This window comes from Mustela erminea, chromosome 5, assembly GCF_009829155.1.
Source record: "Mustela erminea isolate mMusErm1 chromosome 5, mMusErm1.Pri, whole genome shotgun sequence".
NCBI classification, from domain to species: domain Eukaryota; kingdom Metazoa; phylum Chordata; class Mammalia; order Carnivora; family Mustelidae; genus Mustela; species Mustela erminea.
Window position 1 is genome coordinate 110,362,054 of NC_045618.1, and position 21,627 is coordinate 110,383,680.

The window sequence follows — 21,627 nt, forward strand, 5'->3', positions numbered from 1 at the left end:
AGCAGTGAGTATGTAAGATGAGGCTTCCAACGACCTATCTAATCAATGTCTACTCTTCTTATAAAGAAAACTTGTATTTTTAAAGATTTTATTTATTTATTTGTGTGAGAGAGAAAGAGCACGAGCAGGGGGAGAGACTGAGGGAGAAGCAGCCTCCCAGCTGAGCAGGGAACCCAATGCAGGACTCAATCTCAGGACCCCATGATCATGACCTGAGCCAAAGGCAGACAATTAACCGACTGAGCAATTCAGGTGTCCCTTCTTGTACAAGAAACTTGAAAAGCTATCCATCCAATAGACATTCTTTCCTTTCTTCTTACCAAAAGAACACAGTTATTATTTGGAGCACCTATGTTCCCAGTTAAATAATCATACTTTCCAGCCTCCTTTGCAGCTAGAGGAAGCCATGTGGCAGTTTGACCCAATGAGAAATAAATAGAAATTACTCGGTAGGGCTTCCAAGAAGGCTCTCCAAAGGGATTCATTCAATTGGCACATGTTTTTTCCTTGGTCTTTCTCTCCCCTATCTAGAACTCTGTGTTAATGCCCTGAAAATTTAAGACTAAAAATCCATGCTTGAGGTATTTGAGCAGAAATATAAAAGTCAGTTCCCTGATGACATTATAGAGAACCCTTCCATCTTGACATCGCCTACTCCAACCCTCATTACATGAGGGAAAATTGAGAAGAACATATTTGCAAATGATATAACAGATAGAGGGTTAGTGTCCAAGGGTTAGAACTTATCAAACTCAACACCCGAAGGACAAATAATCCAATCAAGAAATGGGGAGAAGACATAAAAAGACATTTTTCCAAAGAAGATATCCAATTGGCTAACAGACAACATGAAAAGATGCTTATCATCAGGGAAATACAAATCAAAATCTTGATGAGACATCACCTCACACCCGTCAGAATGGCTAAAATTAACAAGTCAGGAATCCACAGATGTTGGCGAGGATGCAGAGAAAGGGGGACCCTCTTATACTGTTAGTGGGAATGCAAACTGGTGCAGCCACTCTGGAAAATAGTATGGAGATTCCTTAAAAAGCTAAAAATAGAACTACCCTATGATTCAGCAATTATACTCCTAGATACTTACATAAAAGAGAAAAAAATACAGATTTGAAGGGGTACAGTCACCCCCATGTTTATAGCAGCAATGTCTACAATAGCCAAACTATGGAGAGCGCTTAAACGTCCATTGACTTATGAGTGGATAAAGAAGAGGTGGAATATATATATATATATACACACACATATATGATGAAATATTACTCAATCATCAAAAAGAATGAAATCTTGCCACTTGCAAGGACATGGATAGAGCTAGAATGTATTATGCTTAAGCAAAATAAGTCAGTCAGAGAAAAACAAATACCATATGATCTAACTCACATGTGGAATTCAGGAAACAAAACAAATGAACAAATGGGAAGGAAAAAAAAGAATGAGAGAGAAGCAAACCATACAATACTCTTAATGATAGAAAACAAACTGAGGATTGATGGCGGGAGATGAGTGAGGGATGGGCCAGTTAGGTGACGGGTATTAAGGAGGGCACTTATGATGAGCATGGGGTGTTGTATATAAGTGATAAATAACTAAATTTTACTCTTGAAACTAATGTTACACTAGTTAACATTAACTAATGTTAGTATGTTGACTAACTGGAATTTAAGTAAAAATTTGGAAGAAAAAAATTTTAATCAATTGATCATAATTAGATTAATCTATTCTCACTAGTATTTTTTGCTATCTGCAGCTAAACTAAAGAAGGCTAATTAATAAGGATCAGCATGAGATGACTGGGAAAGATTGTCAAATGAGAATATGATAGAGCTCAGCCATCACCATTACCATTTCCAGTTTAAAGAGTATCTAAGAGTCCTTCACTAACTCTCCCTCAATCTCTCACTAAACATTTATAAGGACCAGAAAGAGAAAAGCAGAGCTTACTGTTAATGCATTAGATGAGCCAAGAAGGAATTTCAACTAATGTTGTTAAAATAGGAATGAGAAATAATTATTGACCCATGGGTCACTCTTTGCTACCAGAGGCATAAGTGACCAGCCCTAAAAAAAGATAGAGAGACAATATATCCCACTTCCACTATACTGGCCAATACTTCTTTGTTTCTAAATAATAGAAACCCAACTCAAATTACCATAAAGTTCAGGCAGAGACTAATGGAGAAGCTTAAATATGACTAAAACTCAGATCCCCTTCATGTGTTCTGTTTTCTTGCGTTGGCTGAATTGAATACATCTCAGGCTTCAAGGCATAGCCCCCAGCAGCTCCAGGGTCCTACTCTCCTGGGCTCAAAAGCAGAAGAACATTTATCTGTTCTCAGCCTAAGACCATTATGTGTCATTGGCTCTGCCTGGGTCACCTCCCAACCTTATATGAGTCACCGTGACCAGGGGAACCTGGACTCTCTAATTTGCCGTGCCAGAGTCATCTGCCTTCTCCCTTGAACTAGGGGAGGAGCCCCTTCAACACTATAGGGACTGAGTAGAGCCACACCCCCTATTGGGGAGAATAAGGACATACAAAGCTATACCTTGGCTGTTTACTCAGTGGACCTACTTTTTTTGCGAAGGCATCACATTGGGAAAATATGATGCTCCAGGGAATCATTTCCTTCCATATCCCCACCCTGTATCAGCTCCAGGCAAGAGAAGGAATATTTCTCTGAAAGAAAAATTGAGTTGAGTACCTGGAAAAGAAGGATGCATGGAGGGGGACAAAAATCATGTCCATTATAGCTTTGTCACCCTCGGGTCAGAAATTCAGAGTCCACACTAATGGAAAACTGGCAACAGTCCCTCTCCCATGTCAACAATCCATTCTGAGCCACCACTTCCCAGATGGCTTGAACAGTACCATATTTCTACCTACACACATCAAAAGGCTGCAACTTCAAGGAAACACCAAACCAGGAAGGTGGGGGAAGGAGGCTGAGGAAGAAAGCCAGTGCATTTCACCCTGAGAGGTCCTGTCGTCAGTGTAAACTCTTGAAGGGAGGAAGAGCACTGGGTGAAGTCAAGGCTGGGGATTATAATTTTCCATGTGCCACAATGATTCATAGAGTCAGAGGCAGTGGGAAAACAATAAGCTCTTGCGTCAACCAGGCAGGGCCAAACCACATGAATGTCTACCAGACACTAGGAATCAAGCGGGGAGCACTTCATGTCAAAAACAAGAGGATGGTGGTATATTTATCAGGTATACAGAAATAAAAAGTAACCAAGGGACACATACCAATTACACACAAAGACTTAAACAGCACAAAGAGAGAAATTTATGTTGACAAAAAGGAACAAACCACCATAAATTTTTACAAGTGAACTATATAAAGCAAGAACTACTGTAAATAAGAAGGAAAATTGTTCAAAAATATTATTTCAGATTGACAATAACAAAACTAAAATCACTACATGTCAAAACTTATCAGTAATGTATTGCTAATATAATAGAGGACTGTTTTAGTCATTTATTCAGTGAAGGAACAAACTACTCCAGGACAAAGATTTTAAAATCACTTCTGTCTTTCTCCTTCTTTGTTATTATCCCAACCAGCAACCTACTTAAAACTGAAAAGCCTTGAATGGTTCTGTGTTTTCAGAATGGTCTTTGTTCTACTTAATATATTCTTTTTTTTTTCTTTAACTTAATGTATTCTTAATTTTTCTTCTTCATTGACCCCTAGGGCATATTTTACCTGCCACCTACCCAATATGACATCTTTTTGATCTATTGTATTGACTCAAAAACATTTATTTTAAAGGGGCCTGAGAGATACAACAAAGATTCAAGATAGAAAATCTGCCCTTGGTGTTAAAGGTCAGGGATAAGAAAGGCAATAGAAGCAGCTAAGGGAAGTACTCTAGTCTGATGGGGTCATAACAAGTATCAAAGACTGAGCAGCTTGAACAACAGAGATGCATTGCCTCACGTTCTCACATTTCTGGAATCCCAAAGTCCCAAATCAAGGTGTCAGTAGGATTGTTTCCTTCTGAGGGCTTTGAGGGCAGATTCATTCCAGACATTTCCCTTTGGCTTGTAGATGGCCATCTTCTCCCTCTTTCTTCACCTCATCTTCCTTCCTTTTTATAAGGATGCCAGTCACATTGGGTTAGGGCCCATCCCAATGACCTCATTTTAACTTGATTACCTCCGTGAAGACCCTATTTCTAAATAAGGTCACATTCTGTGACACTAAGGATTAGGACTCCAATACATCTTTCTTCATTTTTCAGGGAGGGAGACTAAGTTCAACCCATAACAGGAGAAATGGATCTTTCTGAAAATAAACAAGAATAGAATTGGGACTGCTTGCTGTCCACTGAGCAGAGCTTCTCTCTTTAACAAGCCACCTAAAATTACCACACTTAAGGAAACTCTTTCTTCCTGTTTTCCATTTTATCACCAATCAACTCATACCACCAACCTCCCTTCCTTCCATAAGTCAACTGGATCTATATTTTCCTATCTCCCATTTTTTTTATTTTTAGTCACTTAATAAGTAAAGCATTAATTTCTTTTTCATAAAACAAAAGCAAATTCACCATCCTGAAAGTCATTCACATTTGGTCCCTGAATAGCTCCAATCTACAAATGGAGCCACTAAGTCCCTCTCAGACTCTGAGACCAAACTGTTCCCTATACAGCAAATAGAAGAGTCTGGACTCAAGCTTATTTCTGGTTCCATGCTAATAGAAAAGTTCAGCTTGTCAGTAGTTTAATTCCCTGTCTTGTGACCCAGCCTCCTGTGATTAAATCTTTACCTTCTCTTCTTATTATTCTTCATCTAAGTTTCTACTTTATAGTCCACCACTTCATAGCTAGATCCTTTTTCTTTCCCTTTAAGAGTAGGATTTACAATTTCTGCATTCTCTGTCTGCTATCTATCAATGTAATCAAGAAATCGTTTTCTTATCCAGAAGCATCACTCTCCTTAGAACTGGGTCACTGATAGAGTTGCCAAAGTTGTATAATGTTAAAACACTTGCTCCCTTGAAACTCTACCAGTTGTTGGTCTTGTCCCTACTTGAACATCATGGTACCTGCATATAGTAAGTATAAAGGAAATGTTTGTGGTTTTTAAATAAACATTAATTGGTGTTGGACATTGAACATTTGCTAATGTCACTTCTTTCCCTCCAAACCAAGACCAATACCTCAAAAGTCCATCTTTTTTCAAACTCCCATCACTGCCTTTTCATCTCTAGAAGGTCCTACTTTGCTTCCACATACAAACCACTGATCTTTATTGGGATGATGAGTCTCTCAGACTCAAATTCACGACTTGCTTATACTAAGACTCAAATCAAGTCATGTCTGCCTAGTCAAACACTGGTTCCACCATACACATTATGCCTCCATTATATGAAGTAATAGAAATTGCTTAGTTCTAAAATGAATAAATGATAAACATATTCCAAATAGTCCTAATATCTCCTTCCTTTCAAGTGGATCAAGACATACAGTCACAGAATTACTCTGGTAAAGTATATGGCGACGGTGCAGTAAAGGTTTAACTCAGGCCCTGTTGCTCCAGCCTTGCACATTCCAAAGAAAGGCCTGACCTAGGAGGATTGGGCTTTGGCCAGCTCCCAGGAGATAACCTCTGGGTCCTTGGAATATCCTACTTGGTAAAAGTGTCCTATATTCCCAAGGCCTTGGTCAGGCTGTGTCCATTTGACCAGATGGTTTATGCTAGCTAATGATGTGACTTGCAGTAAATGCTGTTTTTGTATGCCTGAGGTCCTAGGTTATGCTGTAATAGTTTTACCTCTGGGGAGTTAGAACTGCGTAGCTAAGGTTAATCGCATGGGTGCTACATGCCTATAAAACTAACCTGAAACATTATAAAGGTAAAAACTCTAGACACCATAACTTTGGCCAGCTCCTCTGGTTGACAACACTTCCTACGTGTTGTCACACATCATCACTGGGGAGATGAGGCAAACCCATGTGACTGCACTGAAGACACCTACAAGCTTATGTCCGGTTTCTCCTGAACTTCATCCATTCACCTTTCGCATTTGCTAATTTTAATCTGTATCCTTTCGCTACAATAAACCATAACTATGAGTGTAACAGTTTTTCTAAATCCTGTTAAGTCCTTTTAGCTAATCATCAAGTCTGATTATTATCTTGACGAGCCCTGGCTCAGAGCCACTTTGAGTGAACACCAAAATGAGTAAGAGAAACTCATTATTTTCATTTCTTTATCCCTGTAGATTTTTGGAACAGAGAACACTTAGGACTTCTACATAGATCTATCTTTTTACCCTGGTTCTCACCTCTATAGCAAATCCTCAAGATGAACTGACTTGACCTAGAAAAATTTTCAATGCCTTAATGTATTAACGAAAAAAGTCAACCTGTACAGACTTAGCTTAAGGAAATGATCACACATGTTCACAGAGATAGGTATAGAATATTCAGTCCAGTATTTCTGGTAAGTAAAAAAACCAAAGCCAAGTTTTATGTTCTCCAACACAGAAATGTTATAATGCATAATAGACTAATCTTACTATGGAATAGTATATAGCTAGTTCTTGATATGTGTTGCAATCCAAGAATATTACTGAGGTTAAAAATCAAGTGTAATAGGTACAGCTTCATTTTTATAAAAACAGAGTAAAATCCTCATTCTTTTGTTTATGTACACACAGCAAAAGAGCTGGAATCTTATTAATCAGATACCGGTGGTACCATGAAGCAAAAAAAGGAAGGGTGGAGTGAGAGAAGATTCCTTTGGTGACATTTAAATATTTTTCAACCATTTCTGGTTTGGTCTGGTGTTGTTTTTGTAATTACCACAGATTTTCAAAATACCAGACATTGTAAAAATTTAAACTACTTTGCCTTTATTTACAATGTCAAAACCACCTGGCCCTAGTCAGCAAAATTCAGCAGTGTTAGAATTGGTATTGTATTTACCTTCACTTTTCCCTCTGAGCAATCTCACAGGAGCTGTGCTGCTGGTTTAGCAGAAGGGAACTAGCTCACCAGGTATGGGAACAGGTAGCTAGAAGGGAGTTGGCAGACAGCTTGCATGAGAATGAGGCTCCTTGATAGTGTTCATTTGACCCTGCTTGACCTTGTCATAAAGACCTTTAAAAACTAAGTATGAATGTTCTTGTTCCCCTAGCTCATGGAACAAATACCCTCAGCAGGAACTCCTCCCTTGAAGCTATTCTTTGTATTCTGCAGGGCTGCGGAAACTCCCTACTCTTGAAGAGCAGCCTGAGTACTGAGTGTGGGTTGTGACAGTTCTGGGGTGATAAAGAACACCTTACCTGGCTAAGGTGTGATCTCATGCAAGTCCACTTCTACTCTATTTTTTTTTAATATTTTATTTACTTATTTGATAGAGAGAGTGAGAGAGAGAGAGCATGAGTGGGGAAAGGGTCAGAGGGAGAAACAGACGCCCCACTGAGCAGGGAGCCCAATGCGGGACTCGATTCCAGGACTCCAGGATCATGACCTGAGCCGAAGGCAGACACTTAACTAACTGAGCCACCCAGGCGCCCCCCAACCCCACCCCACCAATTCTACTCTAAACATCAGTTTTCTTCATCTGGAACACAAAGATCAGGAGTAGATCATCTCTCTTATCATTTACAGCACTACAATTCTAACTGTATTACACAATAAATTAGCTACATTTTCCTTCACCTGGCACACCTTCTTCCCTCCACATGGCCACTGCTTCCTCCCACCAACCTCTCTGTTTTTCCCAAGAAAAGGAAAGTTTAGGCCTCTATTAAAAGAAACCAAATAAAAAAAAAAAAAAAAAAAAAAAGAAACCAAATAATTCCTGTTGGGCAAGTATCATCACCCATCACCCAACTCCTCATAGACCATGAGAAGAAATGCATTTCTTCTAAATACATTTAATAAATTGCAAATAAAGCTACCCACTTCATACTAGTTGTATTATATAATTCTAACACTTCACACCATGATTTATGCCTTTTGATGTCTAAAGAAGATGAATTAAAACCTTGATTAATGAAAAGCACATGTTTCATATTCATATGCCCTCTTTAATCTTTTGTATGAAGAAAGAGGGAACATTAATCTCTGACAAAAAAATGAAGTCTCAGCATGGAGAGAGTAAGGAACAGGCCTCAATGTTAACACAGATGTAATTCAAAGAGCTTGTGATCACTTTCAATTTCTTTGACTAACTTCTAGATGTTTCTAACATTTATTTTGTCTCTCGATTTGAAGTCCTATCAGGAAATACAAGAAGAAAAACATTCACTTATGGTCTTCATTTTCAGAGCAAATTGAGTCTCATTATAAATGTCTATACTCTTCTACTATAATTTATCTGCCCACAAGGCCAACAGCAGAAGATTAAAGGATCACAAGCAAGGGCTGCTGGGCATGTCAGAAAGACAATGAGCATTCCTTCCGTCATGACACAACGTGACCCAAGTGCCAAGCAATCCTACAAGAAATTGCAACAGACACACTGCACCACTAACTCTGTTTCTGAAACAGCTTGGTGTTGTACGTTCCTGAAATTTCATGTACATTCTATTTCACTGTTGCAATTATAAATCCTGAAGTTAAGAATCATTGAAAAATGTTAGTAATGTCTGTCCTCTAGCACTACATGAACAACGGATATCAATGATATTTGTGGTTTCCTTGGAGCAGCTCTTACGCTTCAATCGTTTACTGTTTAATTTTAGGAACATCAATAACATCTGAAAAAATAACCTTGAAAACCTATACTTATAGCAACTAAAGTTAATGTTATGTAAAACTGTAATTTAGCTGGTGAGCATATTTATGGAACAGCTGTGAAACAACAGATTCTGTCAAGATCTGAGGTAGGCACAAAATATATAGAAGACAAAGTCCTTTTCTTAAAAAAATTTATACTCTACCTGGGGCCCAGAGCATGGGAGGTAACATAGTAATTTAACAAGGAAAGGGAGAAACCAGTCTGAAATCAAACTGAAAATGTAAATGCTGAGTCTATCAAAGAAAGGTGTGAAACAAATCAGAAAGTGTTAAACATGTCCTGATCGAAACTCAGAGGAGCTTGGTTAGGGGGAAAGTGCATCAAAGGGTAACACTTGCTGGCATAGTGGAAATGGTGAGAGCCTCAAGGTTAGAAATAAAAATTTTAAATGGCAATAGACATTTCAGATAGAGAGGAATCAGCAACATTTTGTAAGAATCATTCTGATTAATACTTCTTGAGTCACTGCCTAGGGCAATAAAAGAGTGGGATGTTGGCAGGGATCCCCAAAGTGCCTGTCCTGGACTCTTAAGAGCAAGATAAAGGTGGTGACACCAAGCACACATGTTATCAGGAAATTCAAGGAAAAAACTAGAGTGGTGTATCTTGTGTACATAGTCTTTTTTAGGGTTCCACTTTGGAAACTGTAACCACCATACCATGGTGACAAAAAATGTCCATGCCGCAGATACCAAATCAGCCACACCTCAGCCTGGCTGGTGTTTCCAAACACTTTCAATAGTCACAGCCTGATTCCTACAGAAAAGGAAAAGGCTGCAAGTCATTTGTATAAATAAATCCTTAATACCAGCTTTACTATCTTCTTTCTTTCTTTCACATAAAAGTATACTTAAAAGCTTCTGGTATCCGTCGTAATGGAGTAGCTGATAGCAAACTAATCCATCCCACTGAAAACATTACAAAACCTGGACAAAATATGTTAAAGTCACTGCAAGAATTGAGGGGGAATGAGTGCAGGCAAGGATTTGAGGTGCTGTGATGCACGTGGAAAAGAAGGTACAGGTAGTAAGCTTTATCCTTTTCATCTGGCCCTTGCCCTGCGGTTGCTTTCCAGTTTCCGGTAAGCAGAGGATTAGACCTCTGCCAGAAATACACTGGTCTTAATGGACTATGGAGAGAGAGTCTGGTATCTGGGCAACCACAGGAGCTTTTAGATTAAAACTTTTAGATTAAAAGCACAAAGAGAAGGGAGCCCTGGGAAAGAAAGCCCCATGATCTGCATGTAAATTTTCCTCAATCGTTGATCAACACCTAAATTACACATGAAAAGTATGAGCATAAAAGAGGTAATTCCTGGCCAATTCAATAAGCAAGAAAGAAACACAGCCATACAGATTGTGACCTATGCTCAGACAACATGATTGTCAGAGTGGAAATCCCACTGAATCTGGGGAAAAAACAACCCTAGAACTAATAACTGAGCTTAGCAAGATCATAAGATATAAGATCCATGTTCAAAAGTCAATTGTATTTGAACACACAATTAAAAACTGGAAATTGAAAATTTTAAAAATGTACTACTTATAATAACACCTCAGGTACAACTTGAGCAAAATATGTGTCCTGAACAAAGAAGTAACAATTGGGGTCAAAGATCTAAATAAATGGAAATATATACAGTGTTTGTGGATTAGAAGACTCAATATAGTGCTGTCAGTTTTCCCCAAATTGCTCTGTAGATTCAATACAATCCTAGTAAAAAATCCTAGCATTTTTTAATAAACAACACACTATTTCTAACATTTATAGGAAAAGAGTCAAAACAATTTTCTTTTTTAAGGAGCAAAGCTGGGGATTCCTTTACCTGACTTCAAGATAATTTGAAGCTTTAGTATTCAAGACGTAAAGCAGTGGAAGTGTAGACACAAGCCAGCCTAACAGAGTAAAGGTTCTAGAAATACATTCATGGATATATATTTCACAAAGATGTTTATGCAATTCAGTGCATGAAGACCTAGTCTTTTTTAAAAAAAAATAGACATGCATATAAAACTAAAATATTCTCAATTTAGAAAAAATTGTCTATCAATAACAGACTGAATAATAAGCTGTGGTGTAATCATACTATTGAATATGACACAACACCAGAAGAGAACGAATAAATTTCACAGCCATGATGTTAGAAACCAGACATAAAAGACTTTTTATTCAAATGTCTACATTAGGCAAAACCAATCCACGAAAATAGACATCAGGAAGTGGTTTCCTTTGCAAAATACTGACTGGGAAGTAACAAAAGGGAGCATTTTGGATGGGGATAAATTTCTGTATCTTGATCTGGTAGTGATCACATAGTAAAAAATTCCCAGAATTGAACAATTTGGATTTGTGCACCTTGCTGTATATATGTTATTATACCTCAGTTTTGAAAAAGAAAGAAGAAAAGAAAAAGAAAGTCGAGGGAGGAAGGGAGAGAAGAAAAGCAGAAGAGAGGGACAGGGAGAGAGAACTGTATACACTGCTTTTATGTGAGGATATGATTTCCAGGATATCGTGTCAAGTGGAAAATCAAAACACAGGACAGTATTTATTATATGACAGCTTTTATCTAAGAATGGAGGTAGGAAGATGTAAATATGTTTATTTACCAAAGAGCAGAAATTGGTGAATAAACCAAAAATGAATAAAGTGGAGAGGAAAAGAATAGGGTACAGGCAACAAAGATGAAAGCTGTGTCTCTGAATATACTTTGTTTACTCTTCTAATTTTGGAACCATATAAATGTTTTTATGTAACTTAAAACAAATAGATTTAAAAAGGAATACTCTATAAAGATAACAATCTGAAACAGATGTATTTAATAGTGTATCAAATTGATGGTATGATTACATGGAGAAGAATCCCATCAAGTGACTGTTAAAATATTATATTTCAAATGTATCTTCCTCTGGGAATGTATACAAAAGACAAAAGAACTGCCACGAAATCACAAGCTGCATTCAGCTATATTATTTTTCGTGGAAATATTGTGACTGCTACTTTTAAAATACAGTAAATAGGAAATGTCATTAGGAAGTAATATTTTTCACATAGGAGAAAAGAGATACAAACATAAAATAAAAAATAATCTGTTTTAATCTCCATATTTATCCCCATATTTCTTCAAACTAAGTGTTATTTATCACCTTAGTTGTGGCTTGGGAACAAGCTTGCAGATCTGGGAAATGGAGAATCAAGTTTGGGGCCCAAATAAATTTGAGGACTAACAAGCACTACATTACACTGATTTGATTCTGGTAGGAACACAGGAGCAGCATAGCACTGAATCTGCCCATCACAAAGAACAGCAAGGAGAATAAACATGTAAACTTTATTCTCAGGGAAACCAGGAAACAGAAAATTAGAAAACTTCAAATAATTGCTGCCCAGTGATGGGGTAGAAAGAATAAAGAGTCGGAGAAAGACAAATACCATATGATTTCACTCATAGGTGGAAATTAAGAGACAAAACAAATCGGCAAAGAAAAAAGGAGACAAAAAAGCGGACTTACCTTCAGAGAACAAACGGGTGGTGACCAGAGGGGAGGAGGAGGAAGGAGAGGAGTGAAAGGGATTAAAATACACTTACCACAATGAGCGCCCAGTGATGAATGGAAGTGTTGAATCATTACATTGCCTACCCAAAACTAATATAATGCTGTATGTTAATTACACTTGAATAAAAACATAATAATTTTAAAAGTTGGAACCACACAGGAAGGCCAGACTTTAGGTTTTTCATTAGGGCCACAGAGGAGGATGACTTTGAGCTGGGAAGCCCAGGGATCCACCCTGGCCTTACGCCTCCACAGGAGCCTCCTGTAGATAGCACAAAAATCTATCTCATTAAAATATGATTAACAACAAAGCAATATGCTCTACATTCACACCAAGATCCTATGAGAAAAATTTAAGAGATAGAAAAGAGTAAAATAGCTCCTTTACAGTGAAAACACCAGAAAAACATGGACTCAAAATAGATAAGAAGTATAATCTAACATTCCAACTGAGAGTCTTAAATTTTTATGTAGCAGTTGAAACTATAAAGGAGAAATACCCAAACTCAGCGAGCAGATGGCCAGATGAGAAGAAGTAATAGTATGCAACAAGAACTGACAGTACACAGGACCCCCCCACCCAAAACAAAAGAAAAAGAAAACAACAAAGCCATTTTGGAAATGAAAACTAAATTACAAAGAACACAAGGAAGAAGAGGCAACAGAAAAAGCACAATAAAGATGTAGAAGATAGAGGCAAGAAAATCAAATAAAATGCAGAGTGGGGGAAAAAAGGACTACACTAAAAATATATATATATATTTTAAGATGTATTTATTTACTTGAGAGAGAGATGGAGAGATGGAAAGAGAAAATCTGGAAGCAGTCTCCCCTGTTGCGTAAGGAGCCCAAGGCAGGGTCCGATCCCAGGACCCTAAGATTGTGACCTGAGCCCTGAGATCAGGACATGGCAGCCTTCCAACTGACTTAGCCACCCAGGCACCTTGAAAATATACATTTAAAAAATAGTAAGACTTCAGAGAGTTTTGCTAATTAAATTTTTCTTCATAGATACATTTCACAAATATCCAATACTGACCATTCACAACTGAAAACTTTCACAGTGCAGAAGGTATCTCTTTGCTTTTGACTGTCACTGTAAAACATTGTTGAGATAATTTTTTCAACCTTAACATGGACCTTTCTAGACTAACAGAATCACAGGCTCTGGTTATAAATCTCTTTTCTTTTTACATCAACAGTTAAAATTTGTGGAACAAAAGCATGTTCCTAAAAACACAGTATCAGTGACTACTCAAAGGGAAAAAAGCTCCTACTTTCCAATAACTTAACATGAGATAGACAGTTGACTGACTGATAGACTGGTAGATGATGATCACACATTAATAGGTTAGATAGACAGATACACACACACATACATACATACATAGACCAGCCAGACAGAGTGTTTAAGAAAGACGTAACGTTTTCATTCATGTTTTATTTTTCCATTGATTGAAAGAATAGGAGTCAACAACATAATTTTTATAAGTAAGAGAAAAAAAAAGTAAAGATTTGAGAAGGCCCTGGATATGAATTCAGTAATCAAGTAGACAAAATACCTCCATCCTACGGGGTTTTTCCCCTCAATCTCTAAGCATGCCTATAAATTACTCCAGTGACTCATCACTTTCTTTGTGAGGACTATTGTGAGCTTTACCAGTAGTACTAGGAGGACCTTTTGTAGGACAGGTAGTGCCAAGGGGCCACAGCCAAAAGCAGTGTACCCTATAGAGTTACCAAGTTGGTTCCAGAGTCAACTGTGCATATGGAACAAAATGAGAAAAGGGAGCCAAGTGAAGAGGGAATAGCAGTAGGAACTGATATGAGGTAGACCTTTAAAAGCAAAAGGAAGAAGGAACTCTAAGCAAACTCGGGGACTTTCCACAGCTCTCTAGGCACTAATCTCCATTCCATGCATGAGGTGGGTATGCTAGAAGTAGTTAAAGCAGAAAAACCCTTCATTTCTGACTGGCACATCAGAAAGATGGCACTATGATGAAACTAATATATAGCCAGTATCAAAAGTACCCCACCTGTTGATGCACAAATTGTGGTGGCATATCACCTTGAGATAGATGATAGGTAGATAGATAGATAGATAGATAGATAGATAGATAGATAGGATAGATATCTGCCCCCCTTATTGACCAACCTTCCTCTAGATAATGCCCCCTCTTCTACTTCCATGAACATCTATCTTGACTCCCTCAATTACTTCTAGTGCACATCCACTTTTCAATCTGGTAGGTGCTAACATCTGCCCCCATCATCCTTCTAAGATTGCTTCTACTAAGGTCTTCTACCTCTATTATTAAAGCCTATGAAGACCAGTAACTTCTTTAAATAGAATACTGTGCTGCCCTTGATGTTGTCCACCGGTTCCTATTATGAAACTTTTCCCTTCACTTGCAGGGCACCAGACTCTCTGAGTCTTTCCTTTCTCTCCACTGATGATTTCCAGATTTATACGTACTGACCCCTCATGCCTGATTTCCAGTCAGTTCTATTATTTTGACTTCTTATTGTAAGGCAGAGGAACGTGGTAGTTAAGAGCATGGACTTGAACCAGAATACCTGGGCTGGATGATCTTGGGAAAGTCACCTAAGCCCTCTCTGTCCTACAGTTTTATCTGTAAAATTGGGGGAGGGGGTTGGTAAATAACATTACCTACTCCATAGGATTATTTTCCCAATTAAATACTTTAGTATATATAAAGGGTTTTTATATATAATATATGTAAAGTTTTTAGAACGGTCCCTGAACCATAATAAACACAAAGTGTTTGCTCTTATTTTTTTAATTAGATATCACTTTCTAGAATTTCCTATAAGCATCTCAAGCCTGTTTCCTAAATCTGTTCCTGCTATATTTGTTTATTCACTTCTCTCCATCTCTAGCCCCAACATCCTATTTGACTTGAACTCTCTGGGTGATTAGTCCATACTTACCACTGTAGGTTTAGTTCTGGTCCTTTCTCCCCTACTTCACCACCCCATTCTTTCACTCTATGACAGAAACTAAAATCTATTTTTCACTGCTTGACCATATCATGCTTTCTCCTTCCTCAGAGCTCTTATCTTCTCTTGTGGCCTAGTCTTCCAGGAACACACACACACTCTCTCATTCCTTTCTACAGAACACCAAATATCCATTCCCATGTAGGACCAGCATGTATGGTTGCACAGGATAAGCACTGAAGAACTCCAGGGGAACTCCATTCACATCTGAGTCTATGTGAACAGAATCCCCTAGAGTCATATAGCTTCTACAAAGTCACATATGATGGTTCTTGTCTCCCCATCTTATCCAGATAACTCTTTTTTTCAAGTGTCTCTGCAGAGGTGACTTCTTTCAGGAATCTCTTCTGGATTTCCTCACTTGGTAAAAGTTAGTGCCCATCTTCTGTTTTCTATTGGTACACCATACTACTGATCACAATACTTGTCACAAAATACTGCAACCATGTTTTCTTATATTAGCTCTCACCAGACGGTTAGTGGTTCAACTTGTCCAAACCAAACTCACTAACTTCTCCACACCCCAACTCTCTCATCTGTTTTTTTGCTTTCAATCACCTAAACTTCCCTTTTACATTCTATTCTACATTTTCTATCTAGATGGAACCATCCATTCACCCAATGTTTCCACTGACCCTCTGACAGTAATCTTGTTTTCTAATCAGACTTAATTAGTAGCCATAGCATTTTCATATAGATTTCCATGGTGGCACATATCAACCTGAATTATATTGTAATTATTGGCTCCTGTGCATATACCATGAGCTTAATAAAAGCAGGATAACCCCCCATCACCAATACCTGACATAGTGCTTGCATCTATTCAGTATTAATATTTTTGAGTGTGAAAAAGAAATAACTTTATAGGATTTAAGTAAACTACAAATCCAAATAAAGCACTTATTAGGACCCTGTTAAATTCAATCATATGTCTTGTGACATTTTTTTCTTTTTAATATATTTTGTTCATTTAAAATATTTGTTTTCATTCAGAAAAATACTGAAATGGGCATTTTTCTATAATCAAATGAACATATTTGTTCATACTTATATTACCTGTATAAGTAAAAATCATTTTAGTATACACTCACATATGTCACTACTTGCAAAATCTATTTCAGTGCTGACAATTTAACTGGCAACAAGGAAATATTGGCAATTATGGTGATAAAAGGATGTTGCTTCAAAAAAACACTGTAAACAACAAAAACATCCAAAAATAAAATCAAAATTCTAAAAGCTGTTATTTTAAGTAAATTTCCATCACTTTTCTGATACCAAAAATATTTGTATTGCTCATAGATGTAAAAACATAAATGTCTCCTTTTAACAATGAAGTTTCTCCTCTCCCCCCAAAAAAAGAAAAAGGAAAGGAAGTAACCACAGTGTCTGAGTCTGGGTTCTGATCATTACTGATTTGGGGATCTTGAATAAGTCAAAGAATCTCACACACCCTCAGTTTCCTATGTGCAATCAAAAGAGAATAATAATAATATGATCTCACAAAATTAAATTAAATCAAGATTAAATGTGACTTGTGTACAATAGTGATTTCTAAACTGTACACTCCTAGATCACCATTACTCTACTAATATCCTACCTGGAAAATTGCTTTCCAAAGAATAACTCGGTCCCAATATGAATTCGCTTCTTGCACCCCTTTGTCTGTTTATTACTGGAACCAACACTGGAAAAAGAAAAGTTTCAAGACAGTGTTATCTTGAAAGTAGAGAAGAAAATCTAGCAGGTACAAACAAGGCATAAATGCACATTAGTATTTGAGTGTACATCTTATTTGCATTGGATTTTAATGGTTTTTATAAAACAAAGCCATAGAAAGCCAATGCTCCAAGTTTCACTTCTAGCCACCAAATAATGTAGAACAAGGGTCAGCAAACTTGTTCTGTAAAGTACCAGATAGTAAATCTTTTAGATTTTGAGAGCCATATGCTCTCTGTCACAACTATTCAACTCAGATGTGCCAAAACAGCTATACACAACATGCAAACAAATGAGTAGGGCTGTGTTCCAATAAAAGTTTATTAAACTTATTTATTAACTTTATTATTTATTATTTATTAAACACATTAAACTTAAATTTCATACAATTTTCATGTTATGAAATTTTCGTGTTATTTATTAACTTTATTATTTATTATTTAATAAACTTTATTTATTAAACACATTAAACTTAAATTTCATACAATTTTCATGTTATGAAATATTCCTTTTCCTTTGGTTTTTTAGAAAAACATTTAATGATGTAAAAACCCGTAATTCATAGGCTGAACAAAAACAGGTGGCAAGCTGGTCAGTGGGCCAACCCCTGGTATAAAAGATAACATCCCACAGTGGACATTTTTCTAGTAAAAGAGCGATGCAAATTAATTCTTTTTGGTGAGGTGGTTTAGCCAGGATTGGTAGTTTCATAAATTAGAATACTTTTGAGTTTATATTATATGTAAAATTCTTGACTTCTCCTGAGAACATTGTCTGAGGAAATGTGGAGGTTGCTATTCCAAGGGAGGTCACTGTTTGCATTAATTCAAGGTCCACCGAACTTGTATTTGTGCATATCCTACACCACACCATCGGCGTGACATGTTGTGTAACCAGGAAAGACATACATATTATAAATGTGTGACTACAAAATCCTTGCATCCTGATCATATATTCTATTGCCCAGGCACGGTAACAAGAGTTACCCACACCAGGTGTGAATCCCAGTTTTGCCACTTCATAACTGTGTGATTTGAAGGGAGTTTGTGAGATCCTTTAAACTTAATCCCTCAACCATAAAACAAGAAAAATGACAAGAATATTTGCAGGGTTGATGGGAAGTAAAAGGAGATCATGTATCTCAAGCACGTAGGGAAACACATGGTTCCTTTTCCTCATCCTATTTCCAATTTGAAAAAAATGTTTCAAAATCTACCGCTACTCTAAATTCAGATGAATCCTCACATGTTATTTTTCCTTTTGTCTGAATCTATGATTATACAAGGAACCACTAATGTTTCTAAAATTCTTACCATGTGTTAGTATAACATTATCACATTTTTATCTACATTTAAAATGCCTTTTATCAGTGAAGGTACATACTCATTTAATAGAAACAAAAAGCAGAGAGATTCACAAGAACATCCAAACATTCACTGCAAGTGTGCAAAGTGCCAAAAAGTTTCAGCAATCATGAATATCTTCCCATGTAAAATATTAATATCCTTTAGAGTTGTCCAAAAATATAAGCGTACTTTGTTTTCTCTTTTAGACATACAGTTCTTTAACTGTAAATATTTCTATTCTATTCAACATCAAACCAAAAATCTCCTGAGAATTCTCAACACAGAACTGAAAAACGTTGAGAAAAAAAAAATCTCTTAACATTGAAGGGACAATGACATATGGCTATTAGAGCCAGTCAAGTCTAACTGCTCAGGTATTCTCTCCCGTGCCCATCAGGCCACTGTTTTGGCAGGAAAAAGGTTTGGGAGTCAGACTGCCTGTGTTCAAATCCCAGCTCTTCAACCAGAAGGCTGAATAACCCTGGGTAAATCTACTTACCTCCTTTGTGTGTCAGTTTCCTCATCTTTATAATGGGGCTAATCATACCATAATCTCACAGGAAGACCTATTGTGAGGATTAAAGGTGTGTGTCTCAATTTGAGTTTTCCCAAAAGTGGAGCCTGAGACAGAACTCCAGTTCAGAATTCTGTTTTAGGAGGTGCTCCCCAGGAGCTGGGAGGGTAAGGCAAGAAAAGGAGGAAAGCCAAGCTGACTAAGAATACATTGTTGGACTGGTGCCCAACCTGGGCAACGGTGGCTCAATCCTACAAGGGGCCTTTGGAGGAACCTTGTAGAATGGCCCTCAAAAGTATACTTCTGCAGGATAGGAAGCTAGGACATGATTATCCACTAACTCCCACTCCTCATTTGCTAAGGAGTTTTAATCTTCCCCTTACTTCCTGGATGGCTTGTTCACTGGCTAGGCAGCCCTCCCCGGCTTCAGAGGAAGTCCTAAGGCATGTCCTTGGGGTGGGGTGATGGCAAACAGCACAGAACTTTTCACCATAGCTGTACTAAAATCAAGCTGATATGGGCCATATGTTGTGGGTTCAGAATCTATCTGGCACAATTTATGAAATGCTAAGTACAGGATATGGAAAATTCTAACTGTTTAATGAATCATTGTTCTTATTGTTAATATAAAGCCAATACCATTCATCCTCTGGGTTCTGAATACTGAATAACAATGTCACATACCCAGATAGATAACTGTAGACAAAGGTTTAAGTAGGAAGGCCAGAAAAGGATGAGCTCATTTAGGACTTCCTAGTGTTCTAGGTGGCTGCAAGATGTTGTGGTGGAAGGATCTAACAGACAGACCAGAATTCAGTCTAGAGCTCAGGAGAAACTGGGTGGAGCTGAAGCCAGCGACTGGAAATCACCAGTGTGGACATCAGAATTCAAATGGTGATACGTGACCATGGAGGACAACAAGCTGTAAGAAGAAAAGAGATCTAAGAATAAAACCTCAAGAGTACTTAAGAGACCAAGAAATGAGGGTGACACTAGTAACAAACAAAAAAAAATAATCCTGCCAGGGAAGTAGGAGGCAAGCAGAAGAGGATGGTGTCATGGAAACCAGAGCAGAGAAGAAGACAAGTGTTTCCAGGAGGACAGAGTACTCAACAGTGTCAAATTCTGCCAAGACCAACGTGAAAACAACTGGAAATTCCCCCTTATGTGCATATTTCAGAAGATGTATTTGTTTTTAGTGGAATAGGATTTTAGGTGGGAGAAGCAGAAATAACAAGAACAATTTAAGAATTGAGGCACAGAAGGATCTATAAAATTCAATTAAATGCAGAAGGCTTTTATTGAGTTCCTATAGTATGCTCAGAGCATAACTGAGACAGATTATCCAAAAATCACCAAAAAGTAATAATTAGAGGTTCTTTAAATCTCTTCTTCTCATCTTCTTCTGTCCTTGGAAAGTGGGTTTTATAATGTGAACACTTCATATTATAAAATTGGCCTCAAGCTTTTAACTCTACTCGTGTGCATTATTTGATCAGCAAGCATTCCCGACTGCTCCTTCTCCACTAGAATGCAAAGCATGTCATCTGAACAATGGAAGCTTTGCAAGCCAACCTAATTATTAATACACCCACTGGCTTTTCCAAACATATGCTTAAATATCTTCTTCACTCTAGGATTCGCGAGCCTGGTATTACAAAACAAGAAACCTCACTTGTGTCGCTGCTATAATAACCAACTGTCTTTTAGTTTTGTGGTTGGGAGGCGCTGGCCACTAGGTGGAGAAAGAAACTCAGTGACCCCCTAGGCAAAGGCATGAACTGAATTTTTAGTTTCTAAGATTGCTTTAGCGACTTCGCAGGACAGTAGGTTGGGTTCAGTTGTGAACAAAAGAAACCTCTATGAAGGGCGATCCCAAGTATTTCATGCACTTAGAGGTCATTACTCTTTCCCTTGGAATCCATGCACTCACTTTCCAAGAATGAGTTCCCTGCCCTTCTGATCAAGATAATCCTCAGAATTTGAATTAACAAGTCATTGTTCTGATTCTCAGTCTTTAGCCTTCCACATAGCTCCGGATAACACAGCTCTTGCTTGATCTGTGAAATAGAAGGGATTATGCCCCTTTGTCTCCTCCTCCAGTCCCGGGGACACACTCAGATACCATCCTTTACTTCAAAAAAACATAAAAGACTACAACCATACTCTCCAGAAATATTTCCCTTTTTCCTGGGGGCCTTGGAGGGACAGATGATCCTCAGAATCCAAAGGAATAAAACCCCTAAGGGTGAAATTTGAGAACAACTGTTAAACCCATAACCCACCCTAAGATCTGTCTTGATCTGGAATTGTAGTAAATTTCCCATTATCCTTGAAAAACTTATGTGAATAGAATTTTATAAGGAAATCTGTTTCTCCAGTCAAAAGACATTTTTATTCAAAGACATAAATCAACTCCATTAAATGCCTTTTGCTATACCCTTTATCTCTCAAACATTTTAATTCACAGCATAATTTTTGTTCTTTTTCTTTATACTGTTTTCTTCTAAATACACATCTCTCCTATTTTTAATGCTTTAATCACTTTCACAAAAGACCTCAAATATAGATTTTTAACTTTCTCTTCAAATAAAGTTATACATTTATTTTCTCATCGCTCATCTAAACACTTAGGCATGTCCAAATATGTGAGTTATTTACTGGAAAATGTTTTCCTACTTTCCAACTGA

At 37.5% G+C, this 21,627-nt stretch overlaps 1 long non-coding RNA gene across 4 annotated transcripts in view; it reads right to left on the bottom strand.

Moving 5' to 3' along the window:
* Nucleotides 1–21,627, bottom strand: part of LOC116591495 — a 78,348-nt gene that overhangs the window by 26,501 nt on the left and 30,220 nt on the right. For 2 of the 4 annotated variants that reach the window (XR_004286027.1, XR_004286024.1), the window contains one exon: nt 16,959–17,045. The exons of 1 other annotated variant lie outside the window; for it this stretch is intronic. This is a non-coding gene — a long non-coding RNA (uncharacterized LOC116591495). Of the gene's footprint in view, nt 1–12,369; nt 12,830–16,958; nt 17,046–21,627 lie in introns of those variants that run through there. One more of the 4 variants, XR_004286026.1, reaches the window with a different exon arrangement.